A 23970-nucleotide genomic window follows, 5' to 3' on the forward strand; every position below is an offset into this window, starting at 1 on the left:
AAAACTTAATACTCAGATATGTATCTGGGTTTGTTTTTTGTTTGTTTGTTGAGAGAGGTTGGGGGACAGAGGGAGAGGGAGAGAGAGCATCTTAAGCAGGCTCCATGTCCAGTGCAGACCCCAACGCAGGGCTTGATCCCACAACCCTGAGATCGTGACCTGAGCCAAAATCAAAAATGCTTAACCAGCTGAGCCACCCAGGCACCCCATTGTTTGTTTGTTTTAACAGCAGATAAATATATCAACATCCAGCCTCATAAAACCTAAAAGTTAAGACCTTTGTGTGAAGAAATTTTTGCAGGATTCCCCCAGAATAGTAAAGTCACCTAAAATAATTCCACTCATTAAAACCTGATTCATACTTGAATTTTCAGAAAGTGTTAAACAATGGACATAGGAACTACCAAGGACCTAGAAATGCTATCAAAACACACATTTTAATATCGCTGCAACTTATGTGATCAGTTTCACCCGTCACGGGCTGATCGACTGGCCCCACACAGCCCCTGGGGAGGACACCTCAGTCTCTTTCAAACGTTCTTGTGGGGGATCCTGCGGCGCTGCAGGACAGAGAGAGTGTCTCCCTTGGATGTGTGTATGGCTGAGACCTGTGGCCCCAGTTACTGTTTGCAAAGGAAAGAATGTGCTAGAATTCCTGGCTGCTGCCTCGGGCCAGCCACGGAAGATGGAGTTGTAGAATTAGAGAAGGATGAAACTGTCCACGGAATCCAGAGGCCGGCAATCTCAGCCCTCTGCCCTCAAGCAAGACTGCCTTTCACTAGAGAGAGAGTTCTGTCTTCATTCTCAAGGATCCTTCAGGGAATAAAATCCCACAGACTTCCTTGGTAGCCAGTCACCCTTGAAAGTCTTCTCTGTCCCAAATCTCTTCCGATCTGACGTGCATTGAAATGTGAGTTCATAGGATCAAGGAATCCCCTCCTACAACGGCTAGGCGGAGCCCCAGGGGTCAGCTAGTCTTGCCTCAAATTTGACAAATTAGAGACAAAGACCCAAAGAGACTTGAGAATGTTATGAAAATCACATGGCTAATTGGGGGCAGAGCAGAAGGTCTGCCAGATGATACTTCCTACCTGTTCTCCTGTGTCAGCTTCTGGTCGTGCTCATCGGGTGGCTCCATGCATTTATTTTAAGCCTGGGGTCACTCCTTCCTGCCAGCACATCAATATCGACGGAATGCACATCCATGTGAGCCCTGAGTGGCATGAGTACCCTTACCAGCGTCTGGGTGGATCACTGCAGATGTCCCCTTGAACCCCCACGTCGGCTTCCTCCTGCTCCTCCCCTTCCTTCTTGCTTGCCATGTCCTCTTGTCTGCCCTGCGGCTGTCACAGGAATGCAGGGCCTTCCTTCAGTGCTGCAGGTGTCCTGGGGAGGGGCTCCTACAGAGGGTGGCATGTCCCCCTCACCACCCCTGGAGCTCTGTGCTCCCGGCTGGCCTCAGCTCCACAGATCATTCTGCGTGCCCCACTTCTCTTTGGGGAACATTTTTAAAAGATTTTATTTATTTATTTGACAGAGAGATAGAACCAGAGAGCACAAGATGGGGGAGCAGCAGAGCAGGGAGCCCAATGCGGGGCTCGATCCCAGGACCCCAGGACCATGACCTGAGCTAAAGGCAGACGCTTAACCGACTGAGCCACCCAGGCGCCCCAGGGAACATTTTTATTCACATGAAAAAGTGGTTCATGTGAACCTCAACAGTGGGGCACAAACTCATAAGTGAGGGTAGTTTCTCTTTGGAGAAGGGGAGAGACGGCATGGCACTTGGGAGCAAAGACGCCTTTCTCCTGAAGCCTCCAGCACCATCTGCCTCCTCACCCACTTTTAAAAAATTGTGGTAAAATAGGGGCACCTGGGTGGCTCAGTGGGTCGGGCGTCCGACTGTTGATCTCAGCTCAGGTCTTGATCTCAGGGTCATGAGTTTAAGCTCCGCCCAGCATGGAGCCTACTTAGAAAAAAAAAAAAAACTGTGGTAAAATAAACACAACATAAAATTTTACCATCTTAACCATTTTTTTTTAAGTTTATTTATTTAGGGGCACCTGGGTGGCTCAGTTGGTTAGGTGTCTGCCTTCAGCTCAGGTCATGATCTCAGGGTCCTGGGACTGAGCCCTATGTTGGGTTCCCTGCTCAGAGGGGAGCCTGCTTCTTCTCCCTCTGCTGCTCCCCATGTTTGTGTGCTCTCTCTCTCTTTCTGTCAAATAAGTAAAATCTTTTTTAAAAAGTCTATTTATTTGTTTTTAGCAATCTCTATACCCAACATGGAACTTGAACTCATGACCCTGAGATCAAGAGTTGCGTGCTCTTCTGACTGAGCCAGCCAGGCACCCCTCATCTTAACCATTTTTAGGTGTACCGCTCAGGAGCACGAAATACGTTCACACTGTTGTGCAACGATTACCTCTTCATCTCGCAAAACTGAAACTCTGTCCCCATTAAACAGGAGCCCCATTCCTTCCTCCCCTAGCCCCTTGCACCCACTATTCTCCTTTCTGTCTCTATGAATGTGGCTCCTCTAAGTAGACTCATCCATGTTTAGGCATGCCAGAATTTCCTTCCTTTGGAAGCTGAAAAATATCCCAGTGTATGTGTGTGCCCCATTTTGTGACTTATTCATCCATTAATGGACACTTCCTCTTTTTGGCCATGGTGAATAATACTATGAACACGGGTGTACAAATATCCCTTCAAGTTCCTGCTTTCGATTATTTTGAGTGTCTACCCACAAGGAGAATTGCTAGATCGCACAGTAATTCTATTTTTCATTTTCAGAGAGAACTCTCTTTTTTCCACAGCGTCTGCACCATTTTGCATTCCCACCAACAGTGCTCAGGGATTCCAACATCCCCACGTGCTTGCTAGCACTTGTTGTTTGCTTGTTTTATGACAGTAGCCAACCTGATGGGCGTACAGTGGCATCTCACAGTGGTTTTGATTTGCATTTCCCTCTTACTGATGTTGAGCTCATCTTTCCATGTGCTTATTGGCCACTTACCTTCCTTGTACCTCCCTCACTTTTAAAATGAGGAGCTGGTGGGAGCTGGAGGGTCATTAGGAGCTCCCTGTCCCATCTCCCTGTGACGGCTGGGCATCAGGCCTAGTCTAGGCTGCCCCAGGCCCTTGGATCTGGATGGTCCTGGTTGGAGTGACGTCCTTCCGCTTTGCAACCTCTGCTTAGCATGCCAACTTCTGCTTTAGACAGGAGCCAACATGAGGGAAGCCATGGGCCCACCTGATGTCATATCTCTAGCACCTGCAATAGCACCTGGTCCACAAGACATAGCCAGGAGCCACTTTTAAACAAGTCAGCCTGAGTGTGGCCCCAGTCCTTCGGCTCCTTAACCATAGGGCCATGCTGAGAGTAAACCCCTCAAGGAAGATCATGCCTACCAATAGGCCCAGCAGCTCCATTTTTTGCTTCTTTATTCCTGTGATTATATTCCACAATACCCCCTAGGCCAACTTTCTCTCTCTTCTCTATGTATCTGCTGTTCAGCCTCAGATGTTCTAAACCCGTGATGCTAGAAGAAGCACTTCTTTGCAGTTGGAGTCACTTTGTGTCTTTTGTCCCTATGGCATCTTCGTTCACAACCTCCCCCGTCTCTCTCTCCACTGTGAGCCTATCATCGCATCCCCCAGACCAGTGGTTTGAGAACAACTGTGGGAAGACCTAGCTGGTGTCCTCTCCTTAACACCAGTTAGGAAGGTGGGACCTGGGAGCTGAGGTAATCTGAGAAACCTGCCCTTTCTCTTTTTCACCATGCGCTCTTATCTTTGCATTTTTCTTCTCAGAGAATGGGTGTCTGGTGGACATCCCCCCACCACGGGGAACACCAAGTGTGGATGCCTTGAAGACTCAACTCTGAGTTTACTGCCGTTAAATTTGGCACAATCCAAGTGCCATCTTCTTTCATCCTCGCATTCAGGAATTTCATCTAGAGCTACTTTGCATGCATGGGAAATTTCTCCCAAACTCTAAACCCTTAGAAACATCTTTTGCAGACAAACTGGCTGTAAGTTGTCTTCACTTAAAAAAAATGGGACCAATACCAGCCTTGAAGTGTCACTGGAGAGATGACAATAAATCATGCATTTAAAGAATGTTAGTAGCACCTCGATCAAAACTTCTCATGCAAATAGGATTTTGATACTCTGAAAAGAACAATCCCTGAAATTGAACAACACACTACAGTGTCATGGGGGCTTTCTCGCGCTTCCCCTCATTTAATCTCTGTAGCAGCCCCGCGGGGCAGTGACTGGATCCCAGGAAGAGCGCCGATGGCAGATCATCGTGAGGTTACACGTAATTCCACGCCAGGCCACGTCCATCAGTACAATTTTAAGTTCTTCAAGCTGGTGTTCTGTCCTTTTCCAGACATCTTGAATGGTGAAATCTGAAGGAGACTTCCCAATTTATTTATAGCCAAAGGCATCCAGTGCTCTATATCATCTTCCTGCCTCCCAGCCATATCCCAGCCGAGCCGCTTTTGTTTGTTTGGGATTTTGTTCTGTTTTTCTTGCCCCTTCCCACCTTTGCATTCCGCCTCATCTTGGGCAATCAAAATTTCCCCTGGAGCCCCTCCCCTGTCTGCTCACATCTTCTGGGGGATGTGAAGAAAACTCGGTTACTGACTTACAGCGCAAATCCATGCAGCTTATCTTTTCTTGAGAGAAAACAGGAAAGTCGATTTGATTGCATGGCATTCGTTCAGAGTTTGGTTTCCTAGGGGAATACTTTAGGACATATGAGGAAGATAAATCTTTCATATCAAGAGTCTACAATAAGGGCGCCTAGGTGGCTCAGTCAGTTAAGCATCTGCCTTCGGCTCAGGTCATGATCTCAGGGTCCTGGGATCGAGCCCTGCAAATGGGCTCCCTGCTCAGTGGGGAGTCTGCTTGTCCCTCTCCCTCTGCCCCCCACCCCAACTCGTGTACTCTCTCTCTCTCTTGTTCTGCTCTCTTTCAAATAAATAAATAAAATATTTTTTAAAAAAGAGTCTACAATAGATACAGAGCTACTAGAAGGAGCAAGATGTTCTGGTCAGGCTGCTTCTCCGGAGGAAAAGCCTGGAAGTGGATGGGTTTTCCAGCCCTAGAGTAAGTGTGGGCGGGCTGCAGTCAGGGTGACGAGACCTCGCATCTCTGGTCCAGGGAGAAATCCAGAAGCCCTGCCAAACTAGATGCTTTTTTCCCTCAGATGACTGTCAGGTGGAGATGTGGATGCATAATCCTTTCTTTGCCACAGCACACGAGGAAGCAACGCAAGGCTTGTCAGAGGGGACCTCGCTGCCTGGTGGACAAAGGAAATGACCCAACATGGATTCAGCTCACATAGCCTAGGAATATTCTGGAATCCTTTGACAGAATACAAACCTCAACTAGCAAAGTGAACTAGAAGCTCCGAGTCTGTTGCTTACAGATACTTTTTAAGCTCACAGATTTCAGCTCGTTGGCCTCAAAAGCAAATGTTGACACCATGGGTCCAAGACTATTTCACAATTTCAAGATGAACGACAGCAGCCTTTGCACTGAAAGTCACCCCAGAGCAGATAAGTGTCCACGCCTGGCCCTTGACCCACAGAGGTGAGGGGGCAGAGGTTGGTCTTTGCTTAGTGTTGTTGCTGTTTTTTAAGCTCATCAAGCACACAGGGAGTCCAGAAATTCCAGAAAGACTACAACACCACTCTACGTGTGAGCTGGTTTTCCCCACACCTACATGATGTGTAGCGGGAGGATTTTCCTGACTCCCCTGGTCCTCTCCCAGGGGGCTCCAGTCCTGTGACCCTGGCTCTCTGGAAGCTCCCACGGCCAGCCCTCTGGGGCCCAGGAAGGAAGAACAGGCTCTGCGTTAGACTCTTGCTCCTCTCCCCATGCCCTCCACCAAGAGCTCGTGTCTTCATCTTAGCTCCCCTCCTCCTAAAGGTTGTTCTGATCCTTCCTTTTCCTTGAAGTCCCCACGTGCTACAGTTAGTTGAACTTGTTAAAACTGCACGATCTCCTCTAGGAGCTGATGTCTGTCCCTGCAAAAGCATCAACTAAATGTTTAAGCCACATTTCCAGAAAGTAGCTTGCAATTCTTTGGTGGGAGGGAGTCACAGCTTGGATCCAGAGAGTGTGGACAGTTTAGCTCTGATTTTTTGGGGCATGTGTATGGTTTGCTGGACAGCGTCCCTAAAATTAGACCTGGACCCTTTCTCCCATTTGCATCCTTCCATACACATGTCCTGAGAGGCCCGAGTAATACAGAACTTGGGGTTGATCCATCACTTCAACTTCCATGTGACCCCAATGAGTCAGGAACCACTCATCTACAAGATTTACCAAGCAAATCTACTTCCCTGTCTTTTCACTCAGAGATACTACCTCTTGGGATTCATTTTCACAGAGAAGTGGATGTGTCTAGAGCTCCAGAACACTGATTTTCAGATGTTAAACCAACCTTGCATTCCTGAGATACAGCTCACTTGGTCATGGTGAATAATCCTTTCTGCATATTGCTGAATTTGGTTGCTAGTAGTTTGTTGAGGAGTTTTGCTTCTATATCCATGAGGAATATTGGTATGTAGTTTTGTTTTTTTTTTTCTTGTGACGTTTTCATCTGGTTTTGGTACCACAGGAACATTGTCCTTACAGACTGAGTTGGGATCTGCTTCACCTCTTGCCCCCCACAGCCAATTTTAAATTAGTAGCTAGAGTAATGTTTTCAGTGTAAATCAAGTCACATCATGTTCTGACCTTCCTCTCTAGGGGCTGCCCATCACACTCACCATCCAGACCACTTGACTGGGCCTCCAGTGCCTAGACCCTGCCTGCACCTTGGCCTTTATCTCTTACCACCTGCCCCTTTGCTCCCTTAACGGCAGCCACAAGGGTCTTCCTGAAGCTCTTCCGGTCCACCATGCTACTTTCTTCCTCAGGGCCTTTGTCCGTTTTATTTTCCCTGCCTGGAATGCCATGGATGGCTCCTCACCACCATGCAGGTCTCCACCCAACATCATTTCTCGAAGGCCTTCTCTGAAGGTCTCAGCTAGCACAGCCTGTATCCCACCATCACTCTCTGCCCCACTATTCTGTTGGATTTTTTTAAGTGCTATGATCTGAAATCACATTATTTGTTTACCCCCTTCCTATCATGTAAATTCCACAAAGGCGAGGATTTTGTCTTATTCCCTGTTGGACTGTCCATATCTAAGGATGTGAGGGATGCTTGACAGAAGTCCAGCAAATGTTGGGTAAATGAATAAAGTGGGCAGAGGTGTCTGTACAAGGATATTCAGCACAGTGTTGTTTATGATGGTAGCACATTTAAAATGACACAAATGCCCAACACTAGGAGATGAGTTGAGTAAGGTCTAGTGTATCCAGAGGATGAAACATTATGTAGCCCCTTAAAGTGGTGTTTACAAAATTTTAATGACATGGAAAGATGTGCATAATGCTACATGAAAAAGGTCAAGTTACTCTACATACAGTTTAGCCTATTATATTTTATGTTGGAAACACATTTTTATAACACAAAATATAAAAATGAAGGGCACAACCCCAAATCTTAACAATGATGGTCTCTGGGTGGTGCATTATGGGCAATTTCAATGCGTCTTTTATACTATTTAGTATGCTCTACAATTTCTGTGATTTGCATGCATTATGTTAATAATAATATTTTAAACATTATCACTGTTATAGAATCAAATATAATATATCTAATAGATAATAATTTTGGAGAAGAATTTTTAAGTGGGAAGACGTCCTCTCTCTCCTAAGCTGAACTGTTCCCTTTAGTAATGTTTTGAGTAGAAATTTCTAAATGGTTCTGAATATATGGTGGATTAGTAGCTTCCTTTGTGCTTCTTTTTGCCCTGCTTGACAGAGTGAGGAGGTCCAGGAGGTGACTTGGGGCTTTCTTTTTATAATGCTGACTGATTCACATCAATGCTCATGGTGGGCTTGGTCCTTCTCCCCTTCAGACTCTAACTCCTGAAGATGAAACCATTTTCCACGTATCTTTCTATCTCCTGAGAATGTACACCCCACACCATGCCCCACCAGTCTGCCTTCACTGGCCTTCTCTGTGGCTTCACCTGCTCATGGTAGAGATGGCAGACGGCATTCCCATCTGACCTCAGAGCCTCAGGAGCCCTCAAATGCATGTTCCTGTACTTTACTCGAGGCAAAATCTTCTTCATGATGCCACAATGCCATTACAGTGACCCTGCTCTGAGCAAAAGGAGAGTGCCCTGTCAATGCAGGGCCGGAGAGAAAAGAACAATTAAGAAGTCTCTGCTGTGTGTGTACACGCTCTCCCCCTTCCTCTTCCTCCTCCCTTCCCCGAGGTGCGTGAAGAATCTTTCCAATTCCAATCTGGCTCTTTCTTTCAATGTGTCCAGTGCCAGTGGATGCCGTGGAAACAGCTGTCCCAGTGGTCAGGGAGGCTGGCTGGAGCCTCTGCTGTGTGGAGTGACCCATCTCTGAAGAAAGAACTATGCTCCCTCCCGTGGAATGACCTCTCGTCTGCACGGGGGCCGACCCGCTCTATGGGATTGCCCTGACGTCTGAAGGTCATCTCTGCTGTGAGGAATAGCAACCCATCTACGCTATTCTGAAGGCATGGAAACATTCAAAGATTTCTGCTTAAGACACAAGCTGAGCCTGAGTTCTTCCTTCTGGGCTGCAGATGTCAGCAGAGGCTGAAGTGTCTCGTGGAATCTCGAAGGCTGTGTGCGCTCGCTTTCTCTCACCTCCCTGGAATGTTTTCTTGCATAACAGTTACCAGGCCCCTAGAATTTCTAAAGAGTTTTGAGAATTCCAGAAAGCAGCCAAATGACTGAGAAGCAGGATAAACTCTAGATCAGCAACTTCAGAAAAACTGGGGAGCCACTCCCAGAACTGCTGAACGACCAGCTCCCAGAGGGAAGAGGGTGTTTTATTATATGTTTTCTTCTCAGACTCCCTCCTTCATTTGACCATGAAATTAAATCAGCCAAGGTGTTTTCTCTTAAATGAATAAAATAGGCTGATGTTAATAATGTGCACTGATTATTAAGCACTCTTTACATACTAGACATTGTTAGACAAGTTTATGCCCCCATCTTGCTCAAAGGAAGAGCCGAGGACTTCCACTGGACATAAGACCTCACACGACTGCCCCCCCACCCAGGTCCCCCAGCGATCCTCTCCTGTCCTGGCCCCTGGCCTTCCTCTCCAGCCCCTAATCTCTTGGGTCCTCTGACTCATTGGCCGCTGCTCCTCCTGGGGCCTGTGCACCTGCGTGTGCTCTACATGGACGGCTCCTCCCCACACTGTCCATGCCCAGAGCTTCCCCTCCAGGCCTCCTCAGGGATGCCTACTCACTACAGAGTCTTCTCTGGCCCCTGTGCAGAAAATCACCTCCGGCTCTAACTGGAAGTTCGCTGTAGCATCTGTCACCATAGGACGCGTTTTGGTTTTGCCTTGTAGGATGTTTGCCCAGGGAAGATGGGAGTTCATTTTGCTTGTGCTGCATCCCCACGCTTGAAACTATTCCTGTCCAAAGATGACACACAGATGGCCATAGGTACATGAAAAGATGCTCGACATCACTCATCATCAGAGAAACGCAAATCAAACCACAATGAGATGCCTTCTCACACCTCATATGATGGTGACTATCAAAACAGCAGGAAATCTGTGTTGGGGAGGATGTGGAGGAATGGGAACCTCACGCAAGGCTGGTGGGGATGCGAAGTGGTGCAGCCACCATGGAAGATAACCTGGTGGTGCCTCCAAGGTAGAAATAAAACTACCGTATGACCCAGCAATCTCACTTCTGGGTACACATTCAAAAGGATTGAAAGAAGGGCCTCGAAGAGGTATTTGCACACCAGTATTCCCAACAGCAGTATTCACAGTAACCAAGAGGTGGAAGCAGCCCAAATACCTGTCGACAGATGAACGGATACACAAAACGTGTTCCATGCGCACAGTGAAATATTACTCAGCCTTAAAAAGGAAGGAAATCCTGTCACACACGCTACTACACGGATGAAGCTTGGGGACATTAAGCTAAGTCACAAAAAGACAAATGCTATATAATCCCATTATATGGGGGCACCTAAGTAGTCAGAGTTCACCCCCACTTTGGGTTCTCAGAGTGATGCCTGGATGGGGCCCTGGTCTCTTGGATGTGGGCTCGGTCTCTGACATCCACAAGTTGGCAAGGTGTCCAGGTGATCCTCATGGTACTTCCAGGGAGAGCCAACCACTGCCCTATCCACGTGTTCCGGGAGGACCTTGGCCAGAGAAGCTCTGCCCCATGGAGCTGGTGGTCAGCAGGACAGTGCAGGAGCTTGTCTATAATCTGCTTCATATGAGGCAGAAATGTGCAGAAGAAAGCATCGCAGTTACAGGTGGGACCGAATCTTGAGGACTTGGAGGTACCACCCAGGGTGGACTAGAGCAAAGTCACTCGATGCCTCTTGGAGCTGCTTCCAGAGCTTTCCAAAGAGAGCAGTCAGAATGCGGGGGGCCCCAGCTACCCCATGCAGAAGCACGGAGCATGACTTCAGGCCCTCCCTGGGCAGGCAGGGCATCGAAACCCCAGTGAAATCAAGCACCTTCTCAGGAGCTCTACGGTTGTCTGCAGAGGCTCCTGCTAATTTCCCCACAAAGGCTGCCTTCTCCTGCCACTTGGAGGGAGTCTAGACCAGGTGTCCTAGAATGTTCAGAAAACATTCTAGGAGCAGAATGTCAGGACCTCCTGGGAGCAGTCGGGGAGGCCCAGCTAGGGACCCTTTCGGGCAGTTCAGGACTGGGAACTGTGTCCCAGAGCATTTCACAGATCACCTTGCGGGCCCCTGGACGACGCCATGAGGTGCATGTGATTAACCACTAGGTGCTTGGTCCACTAGCAAATGGCTGGCGAGCAGGGGAGCCAAGAGTCCAGCCAGGTCCATCTAATGTGGAGTAGAACAGTATAGAAATGCAAATTCTCAGGCCCTGCTCCAGACCTACTGCATGAGACGCTCTCAGGAGGAGCCCCTGAGACCTCTTCTAATTAACAAGTCCTCGGGGGGTTCTGATGTACCGTGAAGTGTGAGAGTTGCTGCTCTGTCCCAGCCCCTGGCGGATTCTCAGGAGGCCATCACATCCTCAGACTGGTGCTTGTACAAGCTCTCGGGGGAGGGAATGTGCTGGGGGGCCACATGGTCTTGCCCCGATGACACGTGAAATCCTTTTGCTGCACTCCCATGCTCCCTGGTGCCCAGCAGAGTTCAGCGCTCACCAGGGACTTCATTTCCATGTCATTTTTCTGGTTTCTCACTCTTTCTTTTTCGAGGTGTGGGCCATCGTCTCTGATGTGGACCTCGTGGCCTGGGCCAGGCTCCAGAGCTTGCCAGAAACCAGGGTGGGGATGGGCAAACGCACTGAGCACCCCAAGTATTTAGAAGCCGGAAGGGAGGTCATAGAGGAGCACGCCCAGTGTGGTGGGCAGGGTACAGAGCACTCGGCCTCCAGCTGCCCCGTGTGGGAGAGGTATGCATCATCCATGATGTGTCTCAGTCTTGGGTGCATGTGGAATCTCCAGGGGAGTCTAAAAATCCTGAGGACATAGGTTCCACATCCTCTTTTAATTGGTCTGGGAGCAGTCTGGGCATCAGAACGCTTAAAGCCACCCCAAGTGATTGCGATGTGCCTCCAGAGTTAACAACCGCTGTCTGGAAGCCTAAAGTCCAGAAGTTGGCTCTTGCAAAGCCTGGCCCTGGCCCTGCAGCCTCTGGAGGCGAGGGGACTGGTGAGAAACGTGCTCTGTGGCCCCGTCACAGCCCCACCCCCACCCAATGAGAACCTCCCTTTCCGGTGATTTGTGTGCACACGGAAGTTGAGGGTCACCAGCAGGCTGCTCGGAAAACTTGGCTGCATTTTTGAATCCGCTGGGGGCTTAAAGCACAGCCCGATGCCCGGGCCCTCCCTGACAATTAAATCAGACTGCAGGATGGGAGCTGCTATTCCTAGTGGGTAAGTTCTCCAGGTGTTATTTGTGTGCAGACACTTTCGAGAACCTCTGGTCTAGGACACTTTTCCCCACACTTGGGGCAGGGCCAGCTACATTATTTGTGGGGCCCCTTGTTAGTAGGGCAAAAAGTGGTGTTAAAGGTACCAAGGTATGAATCGTTTTCCTTTCTTCTGTGATCTCTCTCTCCTGACCTGTCATGGTGTTGTTATTTCCCTCGGGCATAGGGCTACTGGCAGGGCGAGCGCAGACTCCCACGGGCACCCCGAGTGCTCCCCACCCCCCAAGGTAAGAGTGGTTCTCGTGAGTCTCCCAGCTGCCGACGCAGGCTCCGAGCCCCAGCCAGGAGCCCGGACTCCGTCTTCCCTTCCCACAGGGCCGCCGCCCCAGCCCGCGGTGGACCCCCTGTTGGAGCGCTCTGGGTACCTGGAACGGGGGCCTTCACCAAGTCACCTGTGTGCCGTGATGTGGCACTGCTGCTCTGGGAGAGAGGTGACCACCATCATGCTAGACATAGGTGCCGACCCCGACCCCATGGGGGTCGAGCCCAGGCCTCCACCGCGGGCAGAGGGGGACAGCAGGGCAAAGCACTTCCCTCAGCAATGCAACGGCAGCTCGGTTGTTTCTGTCCCGGGCAGGAGGCTGCCACGGTTTGGGGCAGGGCAGGGGGCCAGGCAGGGCCTGGGGCACGCGGAGCCGTGAGCCGGGCGCCCACAACTCATTCTGGGGAAGCAGGGAAATGATGGGGCCATGCCCCCTTATCCCATCAGATCTTACTTACAAAACACAAATTCAGAGAGAAAGTGATTAAGGAGTGTGAGACAACAACCCAGAGTATGAAAACCCAAGCGTGGGGCCCTTCCGAATGTGCTGACCACACGCCCACGAAGCCATCCTGCCTGGGGGACCGTAAGAATCTCGTGAAGATACTTGCTAAACGTTCAGATTTGTCTGACCACCCAGACCTGAACAGAATCTCCAGAATTCTCATGACAGTGTGTATTTGGGATTCCCTGTCAGTATCCCTGTGCCCGCACCTGTTCCCCTGTGGAGGGTGTGGCATGAAATACCTTCTCTGCTTATTTGTACTGACCCTGACCTCTATGGTCTGATTAGACCAGAGACAGGCACGTGGCAAGGTCAGGTAACCTATCATCCGGCCACCACCCTACAACGTAGCTTCACACACAAAGGACCAAACAGGGGAAATGGTGGGTTCCCAATCCAACAGAATGCTTTTCCAGGAATGCCAACTGGATAAAGACACACACAGAGAAATGAACTGAGTCATGGTGATGATGTAGGGATGGGGGCTTACCCCCTTGTGAGGAAACCTCCCCCAGAGCTCTTGGTCGGCATTCAATTCAGCTGTAGTTCCCTTAGAGCTATGGCTCGAGCCTAACACTATCCAGCCTCTTGGCAAGATGGTCCCGTGCTCCAGATCCCTGTCATTCTTATTTCCAAGGCTCTCGTCCTTACCTCTTCTGGTGTGACCTAAAAGGAGCTCTGTATTGCAACCGGAAGGGAATCATTCCCATTTGACAGATGAGAAAACCAGCTTCAGGTCGGTTCAGCAATGGGCCCAACATCCTAAAGGTAGGTGACGCCCAAACTCGGCATCATCCAGACAGCAACATCTGGAACAAAGTTGGTCTTTGGTGGGGCGTGCAAAAGGAGAGGCAAAGTAGGGAAGAGGTTACCGAGCTTTCTTGGTGAATTGTGTTCCGCACCTGAAGCCAGGAAGCAGAAAGCGGGTCGCTACCCTGGCTCCACCACCACCTCGCTGGCTCCTCCACAGCCCCTTCCTGGCTGCCTCCACTCCCCACAGCAATGCTTCAGCCCCGCGGTGCCCTAGAGGAGCCTTACAGGTAACCTGAGACAAGGACAGAACAGCCTCCCCTGAACTGCTGAGAAGGAATCTGCTTCTTCCTTTACAGTGATCCAAAGAGGGACAGGGCAGCCCGCAGGCTGAGACTGTAGGCGGGGAGCCCAGGCGCTGGCACCCCAGGTGGGCTAATGGGAGGGAGCCGGCCTCTCATATGGGCCCCTCCCCTCACCGCTCCGATTTTAAGGGCTGTTTGTGGTTCATGCACAGATGCCCAGGATCTTTTCAGAATTATTCATTCCCTGCAACTCTCCCCCTGGGGTCTGGCAGACGTTGCTTGGTTTGACTTTTAATAACATTCTTAGCAGTAAATGCTGTTGACCAGGCTTCACTCTGTATGGGTGGGAAGTGATTAGTGGGATTTCTGACATGAAGCCCTGAAGGCTTGTCTTAGGAGAGGGTTTCTATCAATTGCTGGAGTCTCCTGCCCCAGTGCAGAGAGCTAGTTCAAAAGGAGAGAAATCTTCCTCTCTTCCCACCTGTCATCTCTGCAAGATGCTGGCTTGCCCTAATGGCTCATGCCAGGCCGTGGGGCATTTTTTTTTCCTAATCTTCCTTGGCTGAACCTGTCTTAGAAATCAGATTATGTGGAATACTGCAGAAGTTCACTGTTGTTCCAAAAAACAGAAAGTACTCAGGCTACAAGGTATGACCTTTAAAAATCCAGTGCCCTTGAGAAAATAAAGTTGCTGAGTAAGGCCCCAAGGCCTTGAGAATTTGCCTTAAGAGGGCTTTGGGGATTAAGGGACAGTATTTTTTCTTGTCATAAGGCTCCAATTTCTAGGTCAGAGGTAAAAGGATATGACTAAGTCAAGGGACTGCTCACCACTTTTTACTTTCCATTTCCCTCAGCTAAGTGGGGTTTCCTGCTCAGGAGCATGCCATGGACAGTTGCATAGGATGGTAAGAAGTAGCTTAATGTGGCCTCGACCACCAGGGAGAAGGGCCTATGGTGCTCATCCCTTGATGAGCCAGGTCAAGGACTTCCTTCAGAAGCCCAAGAGGTAAGTAGGTGGATGGGCCCGAGGTAGTTCTCATTCTTCCTTCAAGTGCCATGTACAAGCCCCCATATCAAAGACAGAGGGTCTGTGAGCAGTGGGGCCTCCATGCTCCGATGGACACAAATATCCAGAGAATCGAGTTGCTCTTTCCACATTTACCCACCAGTCTCCTCTTGGCTATGGTCTCAAGGGCAGTATAAGATAGTCCCAGGTCTGGTCTATGGAAGCAAGCTGGTCAGTGTGGGGTGGTGTTTGCATGGGGGCCGAGGGCCATCCTGGGAAAAGTCTCACACGGTGCCCTCTGCCAGGCACCGGACTAGCCCCCACTGGTAGGGCAGATGGGTGGGCTTCCCTGCAGGTACCTATGGGTGGAAGGGGCCCAAAGAGCCTGGGGGAAGAGGCTTCCTCACAAGGAGGAAGGAGCCAAGCAGGATGAGCTGGACCAGGTAACCAAATCTTATTGGTCAGTAGGAGTGGGGATTCTGAGGACAACATCCCTGGCTTAAACAATAGAAATGGAATGTTTCACGGTCTGCAATTCTAGAAGTCCAGAATCACGGTGTTGGTGGGGTTGGTTTCTTCCACAGGCTGTGAGGGAGCAGCTGTTCCAAGCCGCTCTCCTTGACTTGTAGGTGTCTGTCTTCACATCGACTTCCCCCTGCATGTATGTCTCTGGGTCCAAATTTCCTTTTTTTATAAGGACACTGTACATATTGGATTAGGAGCCCACCCTACTCCAGTATGACCTCAGCTTAACTAATTACCTTTGCAATGACCCTGTCTCCAAATCAGGTCACATTCTGAGGTCCTAGAGGTTAGGACTTCAATAGAAGTACCCAGGAACACACTGGGACTCTGGCACAACATAGCGTGGCCTCACTCCTCACTTGGAAAGGATGCACATCATACTGCTCCAGCCTGCAGAGCATCCAGTATCCCAGGAGTTCAGGACACCATCAGGAGAGACCTCTGTACCCTGTGAAACTCGGAGGCCAGCATGGAGCAAGAAGCACCTGTCATGTCCTCAAAGTGGCTCTGATGGGTCCTGAGCCATGCAGGGAGCTTGGTGCCAGGAACTGCAGGGAAAGCAGGGTGGCAGCAGGACCACACCCACCACATCTCTCATCCCACAAGCCGGAAGTGTTTTGTGTGTATGTGGGGCTCCTGGAGATGCCCAGCAGGTGGAGAGATCTTTGTATGAGCAGAAAGGAGCCAACCACCGGGCTACTTACAGCACATGCCTCCCTTTCTTACTGATTTGCAAGATAATAAAGGTGTTTTCTATCTTAATTCATCCTTGTAATCCTAGAAACCAGCACAGCATCAAGGCTTAATATATTTGTGGAGGATGAATGGGTGAAGGGATGAGACGAGGTGTTCCAGACCTCTTGAAGGAAAATCAGTTCATCAATTAATCATTCTATTAGACACTGTCTACCCATAGCTGTGCTGGGTGCTGTGAAGAGCACCCAGAAATAGATGACATGGCCCATTAATTCAGTCATTGTCTCAGTAAACAATTTATTGAGTGCTTTCTCTATGCCCAGAGCTCCGTGGATGGCACTCAGATTAGCCATCTTAAAAAAAATCCCCAATAAAACCGGAATGAAGCATTCAGTGCCATGCTGACCTGTGTGTTCCCAGTGAACAGGCTGCACCAGAGTTCAGCGAAGGAGAAATTGAGGCTGCGACTGAAACCCACCAAGTCTTCAGGAAAGGGGAGCCCTGCGTTCTGCACTTGTCCAAGGAGGAGTGTGGGGTGGGGGCACAGGAAACAGGATGGGAGTCACACAAGTTGTGGAATGGAGTGACGAGGTCAAAGAAGGAGGCCATGTTTGCACCTTCTGGGGAACAAGTGTTGGAAAATCATGGGAAATAGGAGATGAGTTGGTGGCATCTGATCCTACAGATCAAGGCTGGACAAAATCTTCCCATAAAGGACAAAACAGTAGATATTTCGGGCTTTGTGGGCCACTTGTGGTCCCTGTCCTAACTACTCAGCTCTCTTCTTGCGGTGTGAAAAGAACCATAGAAATACATACAGGAGTGAGCGTAGCTGTGTTCCAATAAAACTTTATTTAGAGATGTTGAAATTTGATTTCGCGTAATTCTCACATCATGGAATATTTTCTTCTTTTATTTTATTTTCCTGGTGTTATAGTCTGTCAGGGCTGCTTTAACAGAGCGCCATTGGGTTGGGGTGGCTTACAAACGATAGTAATGTATGTCTGCATATTCAGTGCAGACACCTGGGGTCTCACCAGGCACCCGTGTACATTCCATGTCTGGTGAGACCCGGTTCATAGACGGCTTGTCTTCTCACTGTGTCCTCACATGGTTCTCTGGGCTCTGTTTTTCTTCTTCTCGGTTTGTTAGACTATAATTGACATATAACTTTGTACTAATTTCAGGTAAACAATGTAACACATTGGCATAGGTGTATATTGCAAAGTGGTTTCCACAATAAGTCTACTTAACATGTATCCCTTCACGTAGTTACAGTTTTTTTTCTTGCTCTGAGAACTTTCAAGATCCACTCTCTTAGCAACCTCTCCAATAGACAATACAAAATTGTGAACTAGAGTCACCATGCTGTACATTACATCCCCAGGACTTACTTATCTTATAACTGGCATTTTTTGTCTTTTGACTGCCTTCACCCATCCCACCGACCCCCATCCACCACCACTGGTGACCACCATTCTAGTCTATTGTTATGAGTTTGGGTTTTTCTTTTTAGATTCCATATATAAATGAGATCGTATGGTATTTATCTTCCTCTGTCTGACTTATCTCACTTAGCATGATGCCCTCCAGGCCCGTCCATATTGTCACTAAGGGCAGGATTGCCTTCTTTATGACTGCATAATATTCCATCATGTGGGGTCTCTCTTATAAAGGGCACTAATGCCATTCATGAGGCTCCACCCTTATAACCTAATCACCTCCCAAAGGCCCCACCTCCAAGTGCCATCACACTGGAGAGTAGGTTTCCACATATGAATGGGGGGGGGGGGACATACAAACATCAGTCTAGAGCACCAACCATTTAAAAATACAAAGCCCATTCTTTGCTTGTGGACCATACAGGAAACAGGTGGTCACCAGATTTAGCCCACTGGCCATAGTCTGCGGCCGCTGTGTTTCTCAGGTTTCAGTGTGAAGCTATAAACACTGGCCAGTAGGGCTGAGGTGGGACCTGAAACTCTTGGTCTCTAACAAGCCATCTGGTGCAGCCAGCACAGCCAGTGTCCTGCCTCCCTCCCAGAACCCCCGGGGTCAAGGCCCAAAGGTGCTGCAGAAGCATCTGGACAAGGTGCATGGGCCCTGAAGGGGTCGGGCCTGCAGAGGGATGGTGGGCACTATGGTTTCCTGTGCTGGGGAGGGGCAGCCCCACTTTGAGTACAGGTGGAATATTCCACAATGAGCACATTTCCAGGCAAGCGTTGCCAGACGCATTAACATTTGCCAAAACCCAAAACATGGCATCTTTTCCTGACTTGCACGTGTTGCCTTTAACATGGATGCATTTGGTTGTGTGATATTGTGATTTATGACAAATATGTATTTGGTCTTCGTCCCTATTTCTGGCTCCTGAAACCCTTGGATTTCCTAAGTGACAGGAGCATCAAGGTATCTTTTGTCATGTTAGTGAGGTGACTTTTGGAAAGCTCCTAAGGGTGGGGGCTAGTTGACAGAAGAACCAACTGGGCAATTAGAAGGTTGAAACTTTCAATCCCATGCCCTGACCTCTGGGGAGGGGAGAGGGGCTGGAGGTCAGATCAATCGCCAATGGCCAATGATTTAATCAATCCTATATAATGAAGTGTCCATAAAAACAAAACAAAAGAATGGGTTTCAGAGAGCTTCTGGGTTGATGAACATGGACATGGTGGGAGCATGGAAGCTCCACACACCACCACCCCCTGCCGCCCCTGTCTTGCCCTGTGCATCTCCTCCATCCTGGCTGTTCCTGAGTTAGATCCTTTTATTTATTTTTATTTTTTTTTAAGATTTATTTATTTGAGAGAGAGAGTGAGAGTGCATGGGTGGAGGGACAGAGGTTGAGAATCTTCAAGCAAACTCCATTCTGAGTAGGGAGCCCTGACGTGGGACTCGATCTCATAACCCATGAGATCATGACCTGAGCTGAAACCAGCTGACTGAGCCACCCAGGTGCCCCAAGTTATATCCTTTTATAATAAACCAGTTATCTAGTAAGTTCTGTGACCCACTCTAGCAAATTTAATGCAACCAGAGGACCAGGTTGCAGGAACCACTGATTCATATCCTGTCAGTCAGAGGCCCAGGTGACGACCTAGACTTGCAGCTGGTGTCCAAAACCCAAGGCTGGGGTGTTGGAGCCTCTGATCTGCACAGGTAGAAACACAGGCCACAATCTGAGCGTGCACCTGGCCTCTGGGGTGGGCAGGCATGGGGGATGGAGGCAGGCCTGTAAGACTGAGCCCTCAACCTGCTGGTGTCCCAATTGCCTGTGGGTGTGGGTAAGCCCCCCCACCTCACCCACGCGGGAACTGGGTCTAGCAACCCACAGAGCTAAGTATCCAAAGAGCCCTCCCCTCTCTATGACAAATGCACCTGACGGTGTGCCACCTGTCTTGGGGGGCTGGGGCGCAGTGAGGAGCATCAACCAGCAGCTCTGAAGAGAGAAGTTTCCTGCTGAGGGTCGGGGAGGCAGTAGAACCAAGACCCCGTTCTCCCATCACGATTTGCAAGGTTCCCTGAACTGAGGCGCTGGCAAGCCAGGCCTAGGCTGCACCACGCAGTGTGGGGGCAGGACGGGAGGCTTCCCGGGGGAGGGCGCTCTGAGCTCTCATCACGCATGCGCGTTGGAAAGGAAGCCTAAAACAGGTTGTCTCAACAACAGCCAATACGGATAATTTGGCTCGATATATTTAATAGACATTCAGTAACAATGAAAGCCTGGGATAAAACAAACACTTGAAGTAGCCGAGAAACCAGCTTGCTGTTCTGGGCACAGCAGGCCCAAATAATGAGTTTGTATTTTTAAAAATAATATGAATACCAATATTTTTTGTAGAAGGATGACGATACAAAAAAGCAAGACTACAGCTTGTCCTGAAAGGCTGTCCCCAGAGGCTGGCCACGAGGCTCCAGGTCTGGGCCCTGGCCCAACGCGAGCAGCCCGAGTGGCCTCGAAGCCCTCCCGCCTCTCATGCACCTCTGCCCATGGCTCCAGCGTGGCCTTGGTTTGAGCAGGCTGGTGTGGATCTGGGTCTTCAGAACGTATGTTTCTTGTTTTTTTGTAATTCCTGCCCAGCTCCGGGTACAATTTCTTCTGGCCAACTTCTTGAGTGCCCTGCCCGAGACACCAGCATCTCTCCACATGGAGGTCCTGCCGGCCCCGACCGGGGTCTGACCCTCCCCGCTGCACCCAGGGGCTTTGTGGGAGACCCTGCCCAAGGCCTTGTCGAGGAGAAGATGCCTGGTTTTCTTAGCTCTGGATGGAGTCAGCTCTAGAATTCTCTGCGCTTGCACTTGCATACGTTCTAGCAATTGGATCTGCATCTGGAGAAGAAGCTACCCTTTAAACGCTAATATCTCCCAAGGGTCACGCCTGGGGGCTCGAGTGAGCTGATTGATTCCAATATGCAAAGGTCAGCGGGGCTTCGGGAGCCAGCTTCAACGGAGGCGGGAAGGAAGCTGGCTGTGAAAAGCCAGAGGGCAGTTCAAGGGCACTGGCACCTCGGGCGATGGCCAGGGTTCGCCGGAACCACCATGCTCAGGGCTGCGGTGGCCACAGGCGGCGGGATCTGCGCCTGCACCTGCCCGGCCACAGGAGCAGGCAGTTAGCTGGTCGGGGCTGACTTAAGGCAACACTGCCCACCTCCCTCCCCTCTCTCATCTCCCGCCTCCCTCCCGCAGAGGTGGCACAGAAAGTGCAAAAGCAGAGGAGAAGCGCCCGGCGGTGGGCGCTGAGCCTCTGCCCCCGGACCGCCCCTCCGCCGCCCTTCAGTCCCCGGGGTTTTCCTGCCCGTGAACTCAGGTGCGGCCTCACGCCGGGGGTCTGGGCTCCGCCCTGTCTCGGTGTCTCCGCAGCTGTGGTCGAATTTGCCAAAGGGCGCGTCTTTATCACCATAGTGAACATGGGGCGGGGAAAACCGTCATTGTGGTTGGGGTCTTTGGAATTCCGTTGGAATGGACACAGGCTTGCCGAGCGCTCACACGGCCAGATGCTGTCTGTGTGTCCGTCTGTCTGTCTGCACCGCCCCCCGCCCCGCCCCTCCCGCGCTGCTCCCTTCCCTTGGGTTCGGGACAGACAGCGTCTCGCGTTTGGGGCGCTGACGGTGGTACCACTGGGAAGCCGCTGGTGTCCACAAAGAAGGAAGTTCTTTCACGTGCTCCCCGTTGCCCAGGCGACCACTTCCGTAGGATCCGAAACATTAATCTCTCTCCCTTGCATCTGTTTTCTGGTCAGATTTTTTCCTGCAGTGACATCTAGTGACCACAGGGAAAAAACCTCAGTGATTTATGCCTGACCTCGAGGGTAATTTTAGAGTAAGGAAGCGCGGGTGACCCCGCGGCTGCCGGCCCCCGCGCCCCCCGCGCAGCCTCGGGCCGCACCGCGGGGCCCCTGCAGCCCCTGGGCGCCCTGGAGCCTGTGCTCTGGGTGTAAGGTGCGCGCTGAGGCCGTGCACACGCGGCCGGGAGCTGCTTGCGGGCATGGCTTCCGCCACAGCAGCGTTTCCAGAGGGGCTCCTGCGCTTCCTCAGCTTGTGCACGGTAACCTTGCGTGTCCATGCAGGTATTTTTATTTTGTGACTCATTCTGGATCTCAGGTTGCCTTTCTCTGACACTCAGCAGGCATCTGGACTTCCTCGTCCTGCTGCCAATCACTGCCCCTAGGGGGGGATGCGGACAGGCGAGCTAAGGCGGCAGGGACAAATAGTCACATGCCACGTACCAACCATGGTGATGCAACCCTTTGCTAATCAGACCTCTCCAGTGACCTTGAGCAGGGATACCAGGCAGACAGGATCTTCCCCACAGGCCAGACACCTCTTGCCCAGGAGGAACAGCCCAACTATCTCTCATGGGGACCCAGGAGGCTCAGATGGCCAGTCCAGATGAATTCAGGACTTGGAAGGCCCTTCTGTTTCCGGGGAGATCAGAGGGGGCCCACTTTTCTGGATCAGCCCGGTTTCCATGTTGTCCACCACATGGGGGAGTCCACCAAGGGCCACTGTCCCTCATTCCTCCTGGTATTCTCACCCTTTGCGAGATGACTCTGCAGCTGTCCCATCAAGAGGGGCGCTCACTAGCTTTCCACTGTGTTGAGACCTGCACTCAGCACTGGCTAACCCAGACCTAACAACGGTGCCATGTGAAGACATGGGGGAAAAGTCCTTCCAGACATGGGGATATCAATGCAAAAAGTGGGGTGGGCGAGGGCATGCAATTGACAGGTATTGACCAATTTTCTGTGAGGCAGTGATGTGATCCGACCCAGGTTTATAAAATATCCCTCTGGATGCTTGGAGACGGCACTAGAGAGGAGTGGAAGCAGGAGATATTCAGGAGGCCATCGTCATGGTTCAGGTGCCTGGGACTGGACTGGTGTCCGCAGAGATGGGGAGAACAGACAAGAATCCAGATCTGGGGCGCCTGGGTGGCTCAGTTGGTTAAGCGACTGCCTTTGGCTCAGGTCATGATCCTGGAGTCCCAGGATCGAGTCCCGCATCGGGCTCCCTGCTCAGCAGGGAGTCTGCTTCTCCCTCTGACCCTCCTCCTTCTCATGCTCTCTGTCTCTCATTCTCTCTGTCTCAAATAAATAAATAAAATCTTTAAAAAAAAAAAAAAGAATCCAGATCTGTCATGGAGGTGGGACCTACAGGGACACGGTAATGAATTGGAGGTAGAATTCGCAGGGACGGTGCATTGAATTGTTTGGTTGGTGTGGGGAGGTTGTTCAGATATGTCAGAGACCAGTGGACTTCCAGGTTTCCAGCTTGTGTGAACCTGTGGGTAGTGGGGCTGTTTGCTGGACAGGAAGCCTGGGGAAAGAGCAGGTGGGAGGCAGGAAAAGAGGAGAGATGGATTTTACCCCACGAGCTTGAGGGGCCTATGAAACGAAATGGAAATGCAAATATTTAAATGGAAATATCACATAGTCAACTGGACACATGATCTTGGAACTCGGAGGGAAGGAATGGACCAGAGAATGTCAATTTGGGAGTCATTAGCATATACATGGTTTTGAAAGCCTTGTGCAAGTTATCATGGTACCTTACTCACAGGGCTTGACTTTGCACTCCTGCATCTAAGTTGAGCCAGGCTGTGTGGACCGAGCCCTAGCAGGGGCAGACAACACACTCAAAATGCAGGAGGTGTAACAAGGCAGCAGTTTGAATAGCCCCAAAGAGATCGGGTCCTAATCCCTGGAACATGCAAACGTTACCTTCTATGGCAAAGACTTTGCAGAGGTGAATAAGGGTCTTGAAATGGGGAGACTATCCTAGATGGTCTGGTGGGTCCTCACTGCAGTCACCAGTGTCCTTGTAAGAGAGAGGTGGAGGGAGACCGGACAGAGACGGGAGAAGGCAATGCCGTCCTCCAGGCAGAGAGCAGAGGTGCACAGCCCTGAGCCAAGGAGGGCCGGCCGAGGCCAGAAGCTGGAAGAGGCAAGGGATGGATTCTTCCCTGAGCCTCCAGAGGGAGAGTGGCCCTGCAGACACCTTGACTGCAGCCTGGAGATGCAGAGTATCGGCAGCCTTGCGGGGGCCCAGAGCAGGGGGGGCCCAGGGCAGAGGGAGCCAGGTGGGGTGGATGTGTGGGGAGAGAGCCCCCCAGCTCCTGACCAGCGAGGGGGTAGTCCAGGGGGCTCTGAGATGTCTGTTGACCTGTCTGAGCCTTGGAAGGGGTGTGTGGTAAATAGGTCAACGTGCAATGCCTCTCACATATAGCAGGTAGGTGCTCAGAAAAAGTTAAGTAATAAAAAGCCTGGAGCCTTGAATCATAAATCACGGGAACAGATGTGGAACTCGACGCAGCCCAAGGAAGATGGGCAATCGGGGATGCGATGTGAGGGGATG

The sequence above is a fragment of the Mirounga leonina genome, unplaced genomic scaffold (genome assembly GCF_011800145.1).
Source record: "Mirounga leonina isolate KUSES-001 unplaced genomic scaffold, KU_Mleo_1.0 Mir_151, whole genome shotgun sequence".
Lineage (NCBI taxonomy): Eukaryota > Metazoa > Chordata > Mammalia > Carnivora > Phocidae > Mirounga > Mirounga leonina.